Genomic DNA, 19,395 nt, shown 5'->3' on the forward strand with positions numbered 1-19,395 from the left:
AGCCGAAGGGAGAGTTGAAGAGAGCCACTTCTCTCCATCCGAACCCAGCCCAGTTCCTGGATCTCTCCAGCCACGTGTGTCTCAACAAAGCCACCGCTTCCTGGGTCCACCCAAGCTACTGGATCAGAAGCTGGGGACGACATCTGTCATTTCAAACAGATCGCCAGGTGGCCGGGGTGAGGCCCGGATTCCAGAACTGAAGTCCAAGAGCTCCAACATCAAGACGGCGGTATTTCCCAGGGGTTATGAAGCTGGAACATTCTTCCTAGAAGGTGACCATCTCTCCCTGTGGCAGCTCTTCTCGGTCCTGGTGTGCTTTTGAATTATAGACTTTCTGGGCCAGGGCCAGGGCAGTGGTATTTTTTAAAGCTCCCAGGTAAGTCCAGTGTGCAGTCAGGTTAAGAACAGCTCTGCTGAGGGGCACTGAGCAGAGACAAGAAGGAGGGGAGGCTGACCCTCTGGAAGACGATCAAGACCGCGCTGCCTTCTCCCTGCCTCCCCAGCCTCCAAACATGAAAGATGCTGCTATCAGAGGAAGGGGACAGAATATTCTGAAGTTCCAGCTGATGTCCGGAACCTGCATTCTACTGCTGAGAAGGCATCACTATGGGATGTCTGCTGATTGCAGGGTGTACAAACCGGCTGCAGGTTGATGGAGCTCACGTCCCTTCACCACGACCCCCTGGAACTTTGGCCCTGCCTTTTAACCTCATCTGTAAAATGGGAATATTATCTCCCTTGCCAGGCTCAGTCAGGACTCCAGCGTGATCGTAGTCACAAGTGCCAGTTAACTGCACAGGACACATCTTTCATTCACTTGGTCACTTGACAAACATTGGCTGAGCAGCCTTGGCTTAGGGGGCACCGGGCTGGCGGTTCGGCATTGAGAGTGGCCGATGTGCAGCCAAGAATCCATCGATTGGACCCATTGTGAGGTCATGGGGTCCTCTCTCTCTCTCTCTAAAGTATTTGTAGGTCAGCTGGTGGGGGGAGACATTCCAGAGACAGGCCAGGAAAGTGGGCATTTAACTTCACAGACCACTGATGGTGTAAGAGTTAGGGAGGCTGGTTGTCTGGATTTTAAAATTAAGTTTGGCCAGAGATTTAGCTGTTAACACTTCTCCCTCCCCTCTTTTCCTCCTTCTTTTGGTCTCTCTTTTCTCTTTCTATTTTCTCCTATGGATAGAGTCCATTGTACTGTTATCAGCATTACTTGTCATCCACTATTTTCTTTCCAACAATAAAACCCTCCTTGGTGTCTCCATTTACAAGGATATCTGGAGTTACTTGCATTCTGACAGCTTAAATCACGCGTTTTAAGACCGGTCACGAGGAAAGCAGTAAATCTACGACTTAGCTTCAGTCCTAACAAATAACACAAAAAGGTCTCATATCACAGCAATAAACACCAGCAGTGCTTGGCGACTCATTAGGGTTCCAGATTCATAACCGTGATGGACAAGTATTTTAATAGAAAGAGAAAGGGCAGTGGGAGACCAAAACGTTCCTTTTTCTTCCTTTTGTTCCTTCGTTTCTCTTTATTTAGGCCTCCTGGTTGTGATTTTAGATGATAAGTTCTCAGGGTGAGAGAGATCTGAGGCTTTCTGATTTTGATTTGTAAATACAGTCCGAGATGTGCTTACACAAGCAGAGATGGCAAGAAAAGGAAACCGGAGTGAGGAATCCCTGGGTGAGTCAGAACCATGTCAAAGAAACTCCCACTCCGTTTCCTTACTAACATCCCACCTTGTTTGGGGTCAAATTATCCTCTATTTACAGAGCTCTGTGACAATCCGTGATTAGTTATGACATCACCATAGTACCTCTCTTTGTGCTGGAGTGCCCCACTCTGCTCCGGCACGTGTGGATTCAGATACTATAACAGTCACCCATGGCTGCATAACAAATTCCCCCAGAGTCTTGGCAGCATAAAACAGTAAACGTTTATCATCTCACACAATTTCTGTGGGTCAGGAATGGGAGCACGGCTTAGCCAGGTGCTCACTAACAAGGTTCAGTCAAGATGGTTTTTGGTGCTGTCGTCATCTGAAGGCTTGACTGGGACTGGAAGATCTGGTCGCCTGCATGGCTGGCAAGCCAAGTGTTGGCTGCTGGTGGCATGCGGGCCTCCCCACAGGGTACCACCTCACAACCCGGTGGCTGGTTTCTTCCAGGGAGAGTGACCCAAGAAAGAACAAGGCAGAAGCCACAAGGTCTTACTTAATCTAGTGTCCGAAGTCATGCTGTCATTTCCACATCATCCCAGGGATTACGCAGGTCAGCTGTGTTCAGTGTGCGAGGGGCCTTCTTGGATAAGAGCCACCACAAATACAGAAGATCTTCCCCAAGCTCCCTGTGAATGGGTAAGGAAATGCTTTGAAGAACATCATGTACAAGCCACAACAAAGCCCGTCCCCATGTTTTCAGGGGCTTTTCTTTCAGGAAGGGAAGGAGAAAAGCATGGCAAGCAGGTTGTATCTTGCATGCTCTTGCCTATCAATTGGTGGGGCTATCTGGAACAATGGAATGAATATCGCCAGTCTGGGCTCAGCAGGAAAGCATGGTGATCGATTGGCGATGCCTGCCACAGGCACAGGAATGGGGACTGGTGACACAGATGCACCCGTATTGCTCTGACTTACCATAGCCAGGCTCTCCGGGGGACATAGGAGCAGTCAGTCATAGTAACAAGCAGCAAGCACTGGGTTGATTATGATACCAGGTAGAGTCACAAGACCCCACCACCAGACAGCTGTGGAGGTGACCATCCACTGATGAGCAGCTTGGGAAGAGACCCTCCCCACCAAGAGTCTGTTCTGGTCCCAGAATCACATGAATGAATCACAATCTCACGAAGCCTAGAACCAGAAACCTCCCTAGAGGCCGTTAAGTCAAGTGTATTGTGAACAGTTTTTGGTTTCAGACCCCTTTAAAACAAATCCCCTCCAGGACCACATACAAAGCAGGTAAAGATAGAATTGTTTGGGTGGAAGTGAAGTGGGAGCTTGGAGCCTGCCCGCTCAGACTGCCCCTGAATCATCACCGGGGTCTCTGATGTGTCTCTGTTGGGGTTCCATGGGGTATGGTTTGAAAACCACTGATTTACCCCATTTCCTCCATTTTACAGCTAAAAAAAAGGAGTCCAAGAGAGAAGCAGGGATTCTCAAGAACATGTTGGAGAGGGGTTCCTGGCTTGGTTTTTGCAGCATTGGGTCCCTGGATGGTCGTTGCTCCAATGTGGGCATTACTGAGGTGGAGGGAGATCTGGGGCCCCCCAGGGCGGGACCAGTCCTGTGCTGGTGGCCCTCTGCTCGGCAGCAGGACTGACAGACAGGTGGGCTGAGGTGGGGACCAGTGTGCCTGGGATGGCAGCAAGGGCAACTTCTGCTCCTGTCCCTTCCACTCTCAACATCCTCGACACACACGTGCCCACTCATGTGCATTTATGTCACGCACGTCCAAACCCGCAGGCATTGGGGATTTTTTATAGCCTAATGAGACAGTGTTCCAAGTGTGTTTTTACCTTTCCCCAACTCACGGAATGAAAGCAGCAGGCTGGGCTTCTGTGCATCTTCCACCAAGGGCTAATTTAGTTGTGATTTATGGCAAACATTTATGGTTTAATAAAGTGACTTTCCGGTTGCTGTGTTTATCACAGCTCAAGTGAGGAGCCTCACGGGGGAAGCATCTAGGGCTGATAATTATTAAAATAAAACCACTTTTGTGAGCCATTCTGTCAAGCTCCTTCAGTGACTCAACCTCCCCCAAGCCCAAATGTGAGAAAAGAGAGAGAAAGATCAGGGAGGGGGAGGCTGTGCCCAGACAGGGGGTCATGTCAGGAAGGGTGTCCATGGGGCAGGCAGGACAGAGCCCTCTCTGTGTGGTGACTAAGGAAACTACCCTGTGTGCCACCTCTTAGCCACAGAAGTGGCACCAACATTGTGACCACGTCATATGCAGAACATATGGAAATGACTCTGTTTCGCTTTTTTTTTGTGAGATCTGGGCGTCCACAGGAGCCCTGACCTCCATGGGTTTTGGGGTATAGGCTCCATTCCAATAAATGGGGACCCACCACTCTTTGGAAATCAGAAATTTCTGATTGCAAATGGTCACAGGCTGAACTGGGCCCCCTTCCCAATTCGTATGTTGATGTCCTAACCTCTGGGCCCCCAGAATGTGGCTGTAGTTGGTGATGAGGTCTTTAAAGATGGAATTAAGTTAAAATGAGGTCAGTAGGGTTGACCCTCACCAATAGGACCAGTGTCCTCATAAGAAGAGATTAGGACAGGTGCCTGGGTAGCTCAGTTGGTTGAGCATTGGGCTCTTGATTTCAGCTCAGGTCACAATCTCACGGTTGTGAGATGGTGCGCTAACAGCACAGAGCCTGCTTGGGATTCTCTCTCTCCCTCTTTCTCTCTGCCCCTCCCTTCCTCTCTCTCCCTCTCTGCCCCTCCCCCTGCTCGGGCTCTCTCTCTCAAAATAAATAAATAAACTTAAAAAGAAAAAAAAGAAGAGGGGCACCTGAGTGGCTCAGTTGGTTGAGCGTCTGACTTTGGCTCAGGTCATGATCTCGCAGTTCATGAGTTCGAGCCCTGCGTCGGGCTCTGTGCTGACAGCTCAGAGCCTGGAGCCTGCTTCAGATTCTGTGTCTCCCTAGCTGTCTGCCCCTCCCCTGCTCATGTTCTGCCTCTCTCTCTCTCTCTCTCAAAAATAAATAACATTAAAAATATTTTTAATTAAAAAAAAAAAGATACTAGGTCACAGACACACATGGACAGAAGACCACTGAGGACACGGGAGAAGAGAGTCATCCACATGCCAAGGAGAGAGGCCTCAGGAGACACCAACCTGCCGACACCTTGACCTCAGACTTCCAGCCTCCAGCACTGTGAGAAAACTAATTTTGGGTGTTCGAGCTGCCCGGTCTGTGGTATTCTGTTATGGCGGCCTGAGCGGAATAACTCTCACATGACCCATGGAGATAAAGCAGCCTGTTTCTTGTCACTAACTCAGACCCAGTGCTCGTCTGAGAATGTCAAGGATGCTTGGGCTGGAAGGATTCTGTCTCAAGGTCAAGTTAGCCAAGACTTTTAATATAACATTGTTGAAGATAGCAAGTTTTTCAGGCCCCTGAGGACTCCAGAGGGTTGTTGCTGAGGTAAAGTCTCCTTTCCGAGAGCTGTTGCCTGCCTCACCCAAGACAGGAGGAGGCCAGAGGAGTATTAATAGGTCTTCAAAGTCATTCGTTATTTGTTGTTGCATATAGCCATTCAACAAACACCAATTTAGCACCCAGCCCTATAGCCTACTAGAGTTGATCCCAGCCAGCAGAGGGATTTCCTCTTCTCAGAATGTGTTCCTTTGATCTCCTTGTAAAAACTCAGGCTTTGGGGCTCCACCTCAGGGCTGATGACTCAGAACCTCTAGGGGCGTGGATCCCTGGGAATCCACCTTTTGAATGTATTTTCTGTACGATTCTGGTGCAGATGAGCATTTGAGAGCCTGTGCTGCACCGTAACCCCAGTGCTGGTCATTTGGCGAGGGGGCCTGTCTCACATGCTATGGCTGTGACAGGCCATGTATTTCTTTCTCTTGGAGCTGAAACCCGCCTTCTGCGGCTTCTATCCTAGGGTCCTGGCTGCACCTTCCAGGTCTCCCCCCTTCCCAATGCCCTTCGGGTGTCTGAGGACACACATGTGGGCCGCTAGCGGTAGAAGAGAAGAGATGTCACTAAAGGGCAGAGCAAGAGGGGAGAGACAGACAGGAGAGAAAGTGCTAGAACACGTGGGCGTCTCCATTCCCACAGAAGGGAGTGATGGGGAGATAAGCCAAAAATGAGACAATATTTTACAATTTTCACCTCTGTGCTTTTCTTTTCTGGAAGTCAAGGGCGTTCATACAGCCTCAAGATGAACTAGGATGGTCGAGGCTGAGTTTCTAAGAGGAGTTCCTCTTCAGCTGAAGGGTACTCAGGAAACAGTCCTGGTGAGAGAAGCAGAGAAGATTCCAGAAGAGTGCCACCCAAATAGAAATAGAATATGGGCCACATTAAAAATAAAGAATAGAGGCGTCTGGGTGGCTCAGCTGGTTAAGCGTCTGACTTGGGCTCAGGTCATGATCTCACGGTTCATGAGTTTGAGCCCCACGTCGGGCCTGCTTCAGATTCTGTGTCTCCCTCTCTGTCTGCCCCTCCCCTGTTCACATGTTCTCTCTCTCTTTCTCTTTCTCAAAAATAAACATTACAAAAAATAAGGTCACCATTTGTGTTAATTATCTATTACCTCAAACTTAAAAGAACAAAGGTTCTACATGGTCTCTGTAGCTCAGATTTTCCGGAGGAGCTAAGCTGGGTGATTCTGGCTCCCGGTCTCTCATGACATTGCAGTCAGGTGACCAGCCCAGCCTGTTGTCATCTGAAGGCTTGCCTGGGGCTGGAGGAGCCCCTTCCATGAAGTTCACTCACATGGCTGCCATGTTGGTGCTGGCTGTTGGAGGGAGGCCTCAGTTCTCCACAGGGCTGCTGGAGTATTCTGCTGACACGGCGGCTGGCTTTGGCTACAGTGAGAGAGCTAAGATGTACAAGGTGAGGCTACAGTGCCCTTTATGACCTGGACTCTGAAGTCACACTCCCTCATTTCAGCAACATTCTCTTAGTTACACAGACCAGTCCTGTCCACGGAGAGAGGACTACACAGTGTGAACTCCAGGAGGTGAGAAAGCCGTTTTTGTTTCAGGAGTGCATGTGTAGCTCATGTTGCTTCCAGAACTTTCTTTGAAATCCCTGGGAGAGAAGTGGTCTTCTCTACCAGCAAGGCCTGTAACTAGGTAGAAGGCCTGTGTAATCCTGATTCTAGAATAGCTTCTCAGGACTTCTCATGCCTTGTGCATTTATTTAACATGTATTTTTTTATTATAAAAATAATATGAATTCTTTATAGAAATATTTTAAGATTATTCCTAATCTTGCCGCTTAAGGGAAACTCTTGCTAACATCTTGGTGTATTTCTTAGTTTCTTCCCCTCGGTCTCTGTCTGTCCATGTCTGTCTGGCTTTCTGTCTTTTCCCACCGCCCCCCATCCATCATCCTTTTTATAGCAAGACATTTAAGCTGATCTCGTTCCTGCACATCTTCTGTGGCATAAAACTAAAAATAATAGCTAATGAGTCATGGTATCTCCAGACTCTGGATCCCCAGCAACCTGGTGGTTAGGGGCTTGAAGCATTCTCATTATGACTCCTGAACAACCACGTGGGCCCTGGTCTGCCTGTTACCCCAGGAGCTGGCAGGACACCACTGGGGCCTCAGCCTTTGTTGGGGTCAACGTCAGAGCCTAGAGGCCCCGCCTGGCATAATAAGTGGGGAGGGGTATTCCCTGCCTCCAAGCCTTTGGCAGATCTGGCTGTGGGTCTAGGGAACGGGGCAGCTGTGAATTCTGTGAGTTCCATGGCCTGGGGCAGGCTGGCCTTCAAGGGGGTGGTGCTCACATTTGCCCTTCTGCACTGGATTTTTTTTTTTTTTTTTGAGAGAGAGAGGGAGGGAGGGAGGGAGTGCAAGTGGGGGAGGGGCAGAAAGAGAGAATCTCAGGCAGGTACCACATTCAGTGCAGAGCCTGACGCGGGGCTCGATCCCACAACAGTGAGATCATGACCTGAGTCGACATTAAGAGTCGGATGCTCAACCGACTGAGTCACCCGGGTGTCCTTCCTGCACTGGCATCTAACGCTTGGTCTCTTCCCTGGGGTCAGCGGGAACCCCTGGATCAAATTCTAGTTGCCTCTGATGGCAGCCGGACGGACTGAATTGTGGATGGAGCAAGTCTCTTGACCCCTCGCGCCACTCCTCCCTCAGAGATGGGGCCTGGTTCCCACTGATGTGCGCAAACCTAGCCCTGCCAGAGCGGGACACGCAGGGGGAGGGGCTGGCCGGCCGGGGTGGCGCACAGGGCACCTGGGCTAGCTAGCCGCCCGCCTAATCCCAGCCTCTTTCCTGCCAGCCTCTCCCTCTTCCCACTTTTTTTACTTTTGGTTCCACCCACCTTTGGGCCCTACCAGCTCATGTCTACACCCCAACTCTGAGTCACCCCTGCCCTCCAGCCCGCTCTCAGGCCCCTCATCATTAACTGCTATCATCATTTGCCACCACACCTGAATTTATGCTAACGAGGTCACTCTGCGTGGGCCCCTAGATAGCTTCAGGATGGGGGCTGGTCCCCAGAAAGACTAAACATGGGACCAGAGGGTGAAGACTTTTATGGAGCACCTGGGTGGCTCAGTCGGTTAAGCGTCTGGCTCATGATTTCGGCTCAGGTCGTGATCTCACAGTTTGTGAGTTCAAGCCCCACGTCAGGCTTGCTGCTGTCAGCCCAGAGCCCACTTCGGATCCTCTGTCCCCCTCTCTCTGCCCCTCCCCTGCTCTCTCTATCTCTCAAAAATAAACATAAAAAGATTAAAAATGAAATAAAAAGCAAATTAAACAAATAAAGAAGGTGAGAACTTTCAGCCTCACCAGCCCCTCCCCCCCCCCCAGACTATGGGGAGGGGAGGGGTGCTGGAGATTGGGTTATAAACTGTGCATCAGCTCCCGGGCTGGTGAACACACGGACTCACTGGGAGGGTGGTGCTCCCGGAGAGGACGCGGAAGATCTGTACCCCTTCCCCCACACTTCGCCTCTTCCTCTGATCGTTCTGGAGTTGTACCCATTATAGGAAACCCAGTAAATGTGAGCAGTGTTTTCCCGAGTTCTGTGAGTTGTTCTAACAAATTATCAAACCTGAGGAGGAGGCGTGGGCACCCCTGAATTGACAGCTGGCCAACTACAAGTGCAGGTGGCCCCTGGGACTTGTGACCGGTGTCTAAAGTAGGGGGCTAGTCTTGTGGGCCTGAGTCCTTAACATGCGGGCTCCGTGCCAACCCTGGGAGTTAGCGTCACAATAAGACTGAATTGCAGGACACGCCGTTGGTGTGTGGGGAGTTGGAGAACTGGATGTCAGAGAAGACATTACATTTTTGGTGTCGGGAAGGAAAAGGACATCAGACAGTCCTCGTAAACGGAGACATGTGGGAGCAGATATGAGGGACCAGCCAGAGATCTGGGGGCTTCCAGTGTGCGGCGAGCCCACTCCGCCCACGAGCCCGGCCATGTAATGGGCTGCACGTTTGTGCCCTCCTGCTTCTTCCAAGGAGCGGCCAGGGTCATGGGCACCGGTGGTGGGGTCACCACAGCACGTGAGCGGCAAAGCTGCGGACCCTGGTGCTTTGTTGGGAGAATTTACTGGATCAATCGAACGGGCAGCCTCCCAAAGTGTTACTTCCTCTCTTTTGGTGTTGATGAGATTCTGATGTTAACTCTACCAAATGTGTCTCATGCTGCACATACTTGGAAACTGGCTTTTTATGTTGCTCATTTAGAGAAGAACGAAGCCTTCCTTGGAACACAGGTTGCAATTATTAAGTCACAGTCAAGGAAACACTGCTGATATCTCAGGTTTGCAAGAAAGCGGGAGTTAAGTTATTAATTTGGAGTCTCGTATATCAAGGCCATCGGTAACCTCACCCCTCTGTTCTTGCCATGAGATCTCGTTCCCACTCAAGTGGGGATCCATTTTTCATCCAAATAATTCTTAGCTCTGTCAAAATAATAATCTAACCCCCTCCCCCATCTCAGCATGAGTTCTAGCCAGGAAAAAGCAAAGAAATTTCTGTTCTCAAATTCTTCCTCTGAGCTAAGTAGGCCAGAATTCATCAAGAAATACACAGAATTTGTTTCCTTAAAAAAATTGGTTTGGCTTCTTTCTTGTTCATTCAAAGAGAACTTGTCTGACAAAGGAGAGGGGAAAAGAGAAAATGAGGGACAGATCAGGGAAGGAAGGAAGGAAGGAAGGAAGGAAGGAAGTTAGGAAGGAGGGAGGAAGGAAGGAAGGAGGGAAGGGAGGAAGGAAAGTGGTTCGATGCTCTCTATGGCTTAGAGCATGGACTCTGTCACCAAAGATGCCTGGATGGGGGTGGGGGGGGAAGAGTCAGAGATCCCTGGGGTCTCCCATGTGTCCTATGACATCTCAGAGTCTCTATTTCTTATGTATTAAATGTGAGTTATCAAATCCATTTCACAGGATTATTATGGGGATTAAAATAGGAAAGAAATAAGAAATGTCTATAATAAAGAAAACAAATAATTCCGTAAAAAATGGGCAAAAGATTTGGGCAGACCGCCAAAGGTAAGTACAATTAACCCTTGAGCAATACGAGTTTGAACGGGTCCACTTATAGGCAGATTTTTTTCCCAATAAATACATTACAGTTCTGTAAACGTATTTTTTTCTTCCCTATGATTTTCTTAATAGCATTTTTCTTTTGCCAAGCTTGCTTCATTGTAAGAACACAGTATATAATACAACATACAAAAGATGTGTTAATTGTTTATGTTACCAGTAAGGCTTCTGGTCAGCAGTAGGCTGTTCATAGTTAGATTTGGGGAGAGTCAAAAGTTACATGTGGATTTTCAGCTAGGGGAGGGGGATTGAGGGTCGGCGCCCCTAACCCCTGCATTGTGCAAGGGTCACCTGTGCATGGACGGGCAAAAAGCACCTGAAAAGATGCTCAGTGTCATTAGTCATCAGGGAAATGCAAACTAAAACCACAAGGAGACATGACCTATTAGAACAGCTAAAATAAAAAATATTTTAATTTTTTTTAATGTTTGTTTATTTTTGAGAGAGAGAGAGACCGACAGCGTGTGAGCTGTGGAGGGCAGAGAGAGAGAGAGAGAGATCATGGAATCTGAAGCAGGCTCCAGGCTCCGAGCTGTCAGCGCAGAGCCTGACGCGGGGCTTGAACCCATGGACCGTGAGATCATGACCTGAGCTGAAGTTGGACGCTAACTGACTGAGCCACCCAGATGCCCCTAAAATAAAAAAAATACTTTGAAAAGGAGAGACTGACAGCATCAGATGCCAGCAAGGACACAGAACAGCCAAAGTTCTCAGTCAACGCTGGCTCGGTCACCGTGGAGGACAGCTTGGCAGTTTCTTAAAAAGCGGAAGCCAGACTTTCTCACCCTGAGGCCCGCGGACGTTTGGGCCTAAAAGCGCTCTGCCTCAGGGCCTGTCATGTGCACCTGCCGTGTGACAACCAAAGATGGCCTCAGCGTTGCCAAATGTCCCTGAGGGTCAAGATCACCCCCAGTTGAGAACCAGTAACTTAAAGTACTTAGCATTTGACCCAGCCAGCACAATCCTGGGCACTGATCCAAGAGAAATGAAAGCTTATGTCCACATAGAGACCTGTGCTCTGATCTCCACTGCAAATCTGTCATAATCGCCCCCAAACTGGAAACAACCCAGGCATCCCTCGATGGGGGAGTGGATCGACACCCTGTAGTTCACATGTAAATCACATGTGTATTATGCTGAGAGAAGCCAGAAGTGAAAGGCAACCTTCTGCATGAGTCCGTCTATATGACAATCTGGAAAACACAAAACTCTAGGGATGGAGAACACATCTGTCCCTCTGTCTGTGGTTGCCGGGGTGAGGGAGGGGGAGTGGTTGATTCCAATGGGGTGTGAGGGAGTTTTTTTTAGCACAATGGAAATGTTCCATATCTTGACCATGGGAGTTACACGCTATAGGCATTTGTGAAAACTCTTAGAAATGTCTAAGTAGAGAAGTGAATTTTATTGTATGTAAATTATGCTTGGATAAATTTGATCTCAAAATGAAAAAAAAAGGAGAGAAGGAAGAAGGGAGGTGGGGAATAGGGTGGGGGAGAGAGACAGAGAGAAGAAAGAAAAAAATAACGCTCAACAAACATTAAGCTTTCTAAATCATCAACTTTTAAAAACAGAGAGACAAGAAGACAAGGACAGTCAGGCAAGGACAGTGACCTGACACAGCCCAGCATTAAGCTCTGGTTTAGATGGGGAGCTGGGGGCACCCACCTGGGGAGATCAGGAACACTGAAGTTCCCCACCCCAAAACTTTTCTCACATCACGCATCAAAGAGGCACAGTGTGGGGGTGCCTGGGTGGCTGGGTCGGTTAAGTGTCTGACTTCGGCTCAGGTCATGATCTCACTGCTCATGAGTTCGAGCCCTGCGTCCAGCTCTGTGCTGACAGCTCGGAGCCTGGAGCCTGCTTCGGATTCTGTGTCTCCCTCTCTCTCTGCCCCTCCCCCATTCATGCTCTGTCTCTCTCTGTCTCAAAAATAAATAAACATTAAAAAAAAAATTAAAAAAAAATGCAGTCCTCAGACTCTTAGCTTTCTCAGCAGAAACATTGGAAGCCAGACGACTAAAGAATGATTAATCTTTCAAGCACTGCAGGGAAATAACAGCCAGATTAGAGATCTACATGTAGCAAAAATATCCTTTAAGAATGAAGTGAAATAGGGGCGCCTGGATGGCTCAGTCGGTTGAGCGTCTGACTTCGGCTCAAGTCATGATCTCGGGGTCCGTGAGTTCGAGCCCCGCGTCGGGCTCTGTGCCGACCGCTCAGAGCCTGGAGCCTGCTTCGGATTCTGTGTCTCCCTCTCTCTCTTCCCCTCCCCTGCTCACCCCCTCTCTCTCTCTCAAATATAAAATAAAACATTAAAAAAAATTAAATAAAAAGAGGCACCATTTGGAAGCTGTCAGTGTTTGGGGGAACGCTTCGAGATCCGAGTTGCCCCTCCCCCAAATGCCAACCTACCCAGATGGGAAAAGGTGGGTGTGGGTGCCCGTCCAGAGCAGACAGCGTGAAGGGCCGCCACCGAAAAGCCCTCCAGATCCCGGATCTCTTTTCCTCCTGCCACATCCAGGGTTGGATTTCTGTTCCAGGTGAGGGCTGTTGTCTCCCTGTCGGTCCCTCCACCCCATGGTGAGGCCCCTGAGGACGGGAGGCTCTCCCAACTCACGTGTGTGTCCTGTGCTCCGTATGGGGTGCGGGACACAGAAGGCAGAAACCTAATGAAGGCTTCCTGCCCGCCCAATCGGTGCATGAAGAAATGGACACAAATGTGACATCGAAAAAGGAAAGGGGTTTCAGCTCTACTGACGACTCTCTGGTTAGCTCTGTCAGAAACACGTCGAAACGGGCCGAGCTGAAGGCTGGCACCACGGAAGCAATGCCCGGATGGCCTCCTCGCTCTTGATCGTCAGTGTGGGTGTTGCGGCGTTTTCGCCGTGGGGGTCTCCCGGCCCAGCCTCCCGCCACAGTTCAGCCTCACACATCCCCTTCCCCTGCCTGCGTGGACAGCCCTGGGCAGGCGCTGGGGACTGAGCAAAGCGAGGCCCAGGAGGGCCGTCCCCAGGGAGGCGACATTCTCCAGGCATGAGACAGCCCTCCATCAATCCAAGTGCTCACCTGGTTGGGCTTCCGAGGCCAAGTTCTGGGAGCTTCTGGCACTCCCATCTCAACTGGGGCGCACGGGGTTAAGGAAATCAGCTTCCTGGATTGTGTTCAGCAGAGAAGGCAGCTGACATCAACCTTTCCCTTAGCTGCCTTGCCCTCCGAAGACTCCCTTCTCCCATCTCTAGCTCTCTCTTTCCTCTCCTCTCTCTCCCCTCTCTCTCCTGTCTCCTCTCTTTCCTCTCTGCCCCCCCCCAACCCCCACAGTTTCTCTGCCTCCATCTAGAACCCGATTGCAGAGGGAGAATGGGTACAAATCACAGTGTTTCCAAAACTGGGCTTTCAGCCCAAATGAACTTGCCACCAGATGGAAAGTTTTTCATGATAGATCAGCACGTGAGTTTTGGCCATAAGGCTGACAGAGTTTACACGGCTCAGGAAAGCTGCTGTAACAAAACCCCCTCCATTCCCATCTACATCTTTTATGAACCAGTCTGGTTTTTTAACGTTTATTTATTTTTGAGAGAGAGACAGAGCATGAGCAGGGGAGGGGCAGAGAGAGGGAGACAGAATCCGAAGCAGGCTCCAGGCTCCGAGCTGTCAGCCCAGAGCCTGACGTGGGGCTTGAGCTCACAAACTGAGAGATCATGACTGGAGCCGAAGTCGGACGCTTAACCGACTGGGCCACCCAGGCACCCCCGAACCAGTCTGGTTTTTAAATGTACATTTAAAACAAAAAAAGGAGAAAAATCTGGGGCTCCTGGGTGGCTCAGTTGGTTGAGCATCTGACTTCAACTCAGGCCATCATCTCGCGGTTTGTGAGTTCGGGGCCCCGTGTTGGGCTCTGTGCTGACAACTCAGAGCCTGGAGCTTGCTTCGGATTCTGTGTCTCCCTCTCTCTCTGCCCCTCTCCCGCTCGCTGTGTGTGTCTCTCTCTCAAAAATAAATATACATTTAAAAAAAAATTTTTTTTAAACAGGAGAAAAATCAACGCGAAATTCTGGGTCTTTGCAGCAAGGGTTATGCTCATCCACAGATTCCTGAACTAACAGAATAAAGACAGCCTCATCCAACTCACTAAGAGATGCAGTCCTAACAACTTTTATTTTTATGCTTATAATTATTTATAAAGATGTGCGATGAATTGGTTTTGATAAATTGGATAGTCATGATTGTACTGTTAGTTCAAACCCCAGGAAAAAAAATGTAACTCTGGAGCTTTATGGTCACAGGTAATTAAAAAATGTAATTTTAACTTCTGTACTTTTTGTTGAGAGAATTATGATAGGATGATTAATAAAATACTTTCAAGCATAAAAATATATTACGTGAGAATGCAATTTTGTGGAAGAAATGGAATGGGAATATGAGTTCAAGGAGAGACACAAAAGTTACAAAATTTTTGGCTATTAAAAGGAGCTTTTTCATGTATCTTCTAAATGAAGGACGATGGATATCAAATTACTATGGCATTTAGGTTTCATTGATACATTTAAGAGAGTGATATAGTATTTTTTTTTAATTTTTTTTTTAACGTTTATTTTTGAGACAGAGAGAGACAGAGCATGAACGGGGGAGGGTCAGAGAGAGGGAGACACAGAATCTGAAACAGGCTCCAGGCTCTGAGCTGTCAGCACAGAGTCTGACGCAAGGCTCGAACCCACGGACCGTGAGATCATGACCTGAGCCGAAGTCGGCCGCTCAACCGACTGAGCCACCCAGGCGCCCCCATAGTATTATTTTTACAATGTTAAGATTTACAACCTGTAAGACATTTTATCCTTTGCAACCATTTGAATTCATGAAAAAATTTGAAGTCAACTAAAAATAAGTGAGGGATACAAAGCGTTTCTCCTTGGTGGTGGAGGAAGGTACATAAGCCAATAATAATAATAAAAGATGATTGTCCTCGGAGACCTCCTCAAGGCTCCTACCTCGAGGCCATTAACTCTTCTTTTGCAAAAAGTGCTAACAAGCCTCCGTGGTATCACTTCCCAGCCCACAGCTACTAGAAGAGTCCAAATAAAACGAGGGGAAGTGAGAGAGAGGGGACGTCTGCCTGCAGGAGGGATGCCTACAGATGAAACAATAGTTACCTGGCAGGAGGAAGGAGACTGGAAAGTCGAAAACGGGAACCTGAGTGCTACAGGCGTCCGTGCTTTCAGGTTGGAGCAGACGCCTCGCCGTCTTTCCACCTGCTGGGCTGCTCCGATGACAGGTGGGCACGGCAAGAATCGTGTGGCCGCCATCGCTGTGTTCGCTGTAAAAGGCTGAGCTACCGTCCGGAAACACTGTCGGGGAGAATACGCAATACATTTCAGAAACATTTTCATAAAAGCTCTGAACACGTAGGGGCGCCTGGGTGGCTCAGCTGGGTAAGCGTCTGACTCTTGGTTGCAGCTTGGGTCACGATCTCACAGCTTGTGAGTTTGAGCCCCGCATTGGGCTCTGTGCCCACGGCGTGCAGCCTGCTTGGGATTTCTCTCTCTCTCCCTCCCTCTCTCTGTCCCTCCGCAGCCTGTTCTCTTTCTCTCTCAAAAGATAAAATATATACAAATAACTTTAAAAAATAGTGCAGATTCCTGCCCCCAGGCCTAAAGAATCAGAATCTCTGCAGGTGAGCATTATGAGTGTGCATTTCTAACATGCTCCCCAAAGTGTCCTCATAAGAGAGATTCGGAAGGACGTTTGGCACAGAAGAGGAGGAAGCCACGAGACCACCGAGGCAGAGGCTGGAGCGATGTTGCCACAAACCAAGGAATGGAGGCAGCATTGGAGGCTGGAAGAAGCAAGAATCATATCCTCTCCTAGAGCCGCCAGAGGGAGCTCAGTCTTTCCAGCACCCTGAATTTAGACCAGGGACGTGGATTTGAACGTCTGGCCTCCAGAATGGTGAGACAACAAATTTCTGTTGTGTTAAGCTACCAAGTCTGTGGTCATTTGTTACAGAAGCCCCAGGAAACCAATACAGTAGGTACCCTTATTCTCTCCCCATTTTGCAGACAAGAAAACTGAGGCTCAGAGATGCTGTGTCAGGGCCAACTTTCCCTCCCTGCTCTCTGGAGGGTGATTCTGGGTCCAGGTCGCTCCCGCGGCAGCTGCCCCAGACAGGCAGGCCACGCTGACAGCGAAGGACCCCTCAGATCCCAGGAGGTGCTCGTGACCTCAGACCTTGAGACACATGGTCAAGGAGCAGGGGGCCACAGACACCGCTCAGGCTGCTGGCGCCACAGGACCTCCACTTTAGGGCATGTCTTTGAACACCTGTGGAAAACCCTTTCAACATGCGCAGTGCAAAACTCTTGGCTCCTGGGGACCGAATCAGTGGGTTTGATGAATTGGACAGACGACTGAGTCCCACGGGCACACTGAGCCCTCAGCCCAGAGGGGCATGCCTTTTAGCAAAAAGCAAAACTTTTCTGTAGATGAGCCTGCAGGGGCAATGGTGAAATTTGACCTACTAGGAGTTCCTTTATGGCCACTTCAGTAAATGCAAGGTTTGTTTATAAGCCACACCTTCGAGAACAAATTTAATTAACAAAGCCATGGAAGCCAGGGACAGATTGGCCTTAAAGACACACAAAGGGGCTGGGGGTGGGGGTGGGGGGGGGGGAAGTACTGGGCTGTGGAATGCTAGCAGCTACTGAGAAGGTTTGGAGAGGGTGGTGCCTAAAAAAGGCTGAGGCATCCGGAGAACTGCCTTGGGAGGCACAGGGACCCTGGGCATACAGGGCTGGGCAACAGGGTTCCAGAGAAATCATCACAGAGGTGGGGGTAAGACATTAGGTTCACTGAGGTCCTCAAGCTGGCCATATATATATATATATATATATATATATATATATATATATATATTTTTTTTTTTTTTTTTTTTTTTTTAATTTACTAGTAAGCATAACATATCAGGCAAATTTTTCTTTTCTGGGGGAAAAAAATCACTTTTTTCTTCCACTGAGAGAAAACCGATTTGTTGATCAGATATTTTAGCCAATTAAAAATTAACTTCTGAACTTGGTTAAAAAGTTATTACTAGTTTGGGAAGTTCACTGAATCTTAAATTAAAAAAAACAAAAACAAAAACAAAAACAAACAAGGCTGTCGGGGCACCTGGGTGGCCCAGTGGGTTAAGCGTCTGACTTCGGCTCAGGTCATGATCTCACGGTTTGTGGGTTCAAGCCCTGTGTTGGGCTCTGTGCTGACAGCTCAGAGCCTGGAGCCTGCTTCAGATTCTGTGTCTCCCTCTCTCTCTGCTCCTCCCTCACCCACGGTCTGTCTCTCTCTCAAAAATAAACATCAAAAAAAAAAAATAAAAAACAAAAGCCTTTTTATTAAGGAAAATTTCAAATACAAATAACAATAGAGAAAGTAAATGTCAAGTACCCACCGCCCCCACCCCCACCTCAGCTTCAGTAAGTGGCCAACTTACAGTCACTCCGGAGGGAGAAACTTAGCATGTCTGACTCCATGTTGCTAAGGTTTCCCTTGCTGCTGTGACCTATTAGCTTAGGAACTTTTTTTTTTTTTTTTAAGTTTATTTTACCTTGAAAGAGACAGAGATAGCATTAGCAGGGGAAGGGCAGAGAGACAGAGAGAGAGAGAGAGAATCCCACGCGGGCTCTGCACTTTCCGCACAGAGCCGGATGCTGGGCTCAGTCTCATGAAAACGTGAGATCATGACCTGAGCCGAAACCGAGAGTCACGCTTAGAGTTCCTCTAGCTCAGGAACTTTTCTGATTAGCCCTGCACATAGGCCTGCTGCTCCTCGAAGGAATTTTGCTTACAGCTCAGATTTGCAAAAGCTGCTTTTTTACCCAAAACCTACCTCACCTGAGGAGGCAAGGAAGACAGAAATGACTCCATGTTTAAGATTTATGGGAATGGCATGACCAGATTCCTGTACCCCCACATCAACTGACTGAGAACAAAAAAGTTGCGTGACCTTCCGTCCCAGGCTACAGAGGTTAGTGATCTTTTGACTCCAATGCCCCTCACTCGTCCCCCTTTCTGCGGGCAGAAAAGAAGTCTGAATTTCATGGCGAGAGGCCTTGTTTCTTTGGGACAAGAGCTCACCACATGCTCTGTTTGCTGGCTTTCCGAGTAAAGTTGCCTTCCCTGCCCCCAACATCTTGTTCCTTGACTTACTGGCCTGTCCTGTGAAAGGAAGGAGCTTGGGCTCAGTTACACTCGTGTTCCACCTCTGTCCCCCACATCACACCCACCCTCCCCACCCGGGGCTGTTTTGAAATAAACTCCAGCCATCATCTTTCATCAGCAAATGTTTCGGTAATGTGTCTCTAACAGATAAGGTTTTGCTTTTTTTTTTAAATGTTTATTTATTTTTGAGAGAGAGAGAAAGGCAGAGAGAGGGGGGACAGAGGATCCGAGGTAAGCTCTGTTGCTGACAGCAGAGAGCCCAATGCGGGGCTCGAACTCACGAACCGGAAGATCACGACCTGAGCCGAAGTCTGTCACTTAACTGACTGAACCACCCAGGTGCCCCAAAGACTTGCTTTTTAAAAAACATAACCACAGTATTATTATTATACCTAAAAATTTAACTCTAAGTCCCCAATAACACAAATATTTTCAAGCATTCGATTTTCTCATTTCCCCAGTTCTCTTAAAAATGTATATATTTTCTACAGGCTATTTGACTTTTTTTAACTAAACATTGTTTTTAAGTTTATTTATTTTGAGAGAGAGAGAGAGAGTGAGGGAGGGGCTGTGAGAGAGGGAGACAGAATTCCAAGCAGGCTCCAGGGAATGCTGTCAGCACAGAGCCCAATGTGGGGCTCAAACTCACGAACCGTGGGATCATGACCTGAGCTGAAATCAAGAGTCGGATACTTGGCTGACCAGGCGCCACCCAGACGCCCCCACTACAGGCTGTTTGAATCAGGATCCAGATGAGGTCCACACATTGCAATGGAATCATCCTATGTCTCTTTTATTGTGGAGAATTTCCCCTCCCTGGATCCTTCTCTTTATTTTCTCCCCTCCCTCCTTTGTGATTTATTTGTTGAAGAAACTCGGCTGCTGGCTCCGTTGGATTCCCCAATCTGGATTTTGCTG

At 48.7% G+C, this 19,395-nt stretch overlaps 1 long non-coding RNA gene across 1 annotated transcript; it reads right to left on the reverse strand.

The window, feature by feature from the left end:
* Window positions 1-1,448: 1,448 nt before the first annotated feature.
* LOC113598118 (uncharacterized) lies at window positions 1,449-6,623 on the reverse strand. The gene is made up of 3 exons (XR_003418742.2): window positions 6,467-6,623; window positions 5,864-5,985; window positions 1,449-2,353 (listed from the first exon to the last, which is right to left on the reverse strand). It is a non-coding gene; the product is annotated as an uncharacterized LOC113598118 (long non-coding RNA).
* Window positions 6,624-19,395: the final 12,772 nt, after the last annotated feature.

Source organism: Acinonyx jubatus, chromosome E3, assembly GCF_027475565.1.
Source record: "Acinonyx jubatus isolate Ajub_Pintada_27869175 chromosome E3, VMU_Ajub_asm_v1.0, whole genome shotgun sequence".
Taxonomy (NCBI): domain Eukaryota; kingdom Metazoa; phylum Chordata; class Mammalia; order Carnivora; family Felidae; genus Acinonyx; species Acinonyx jubatus.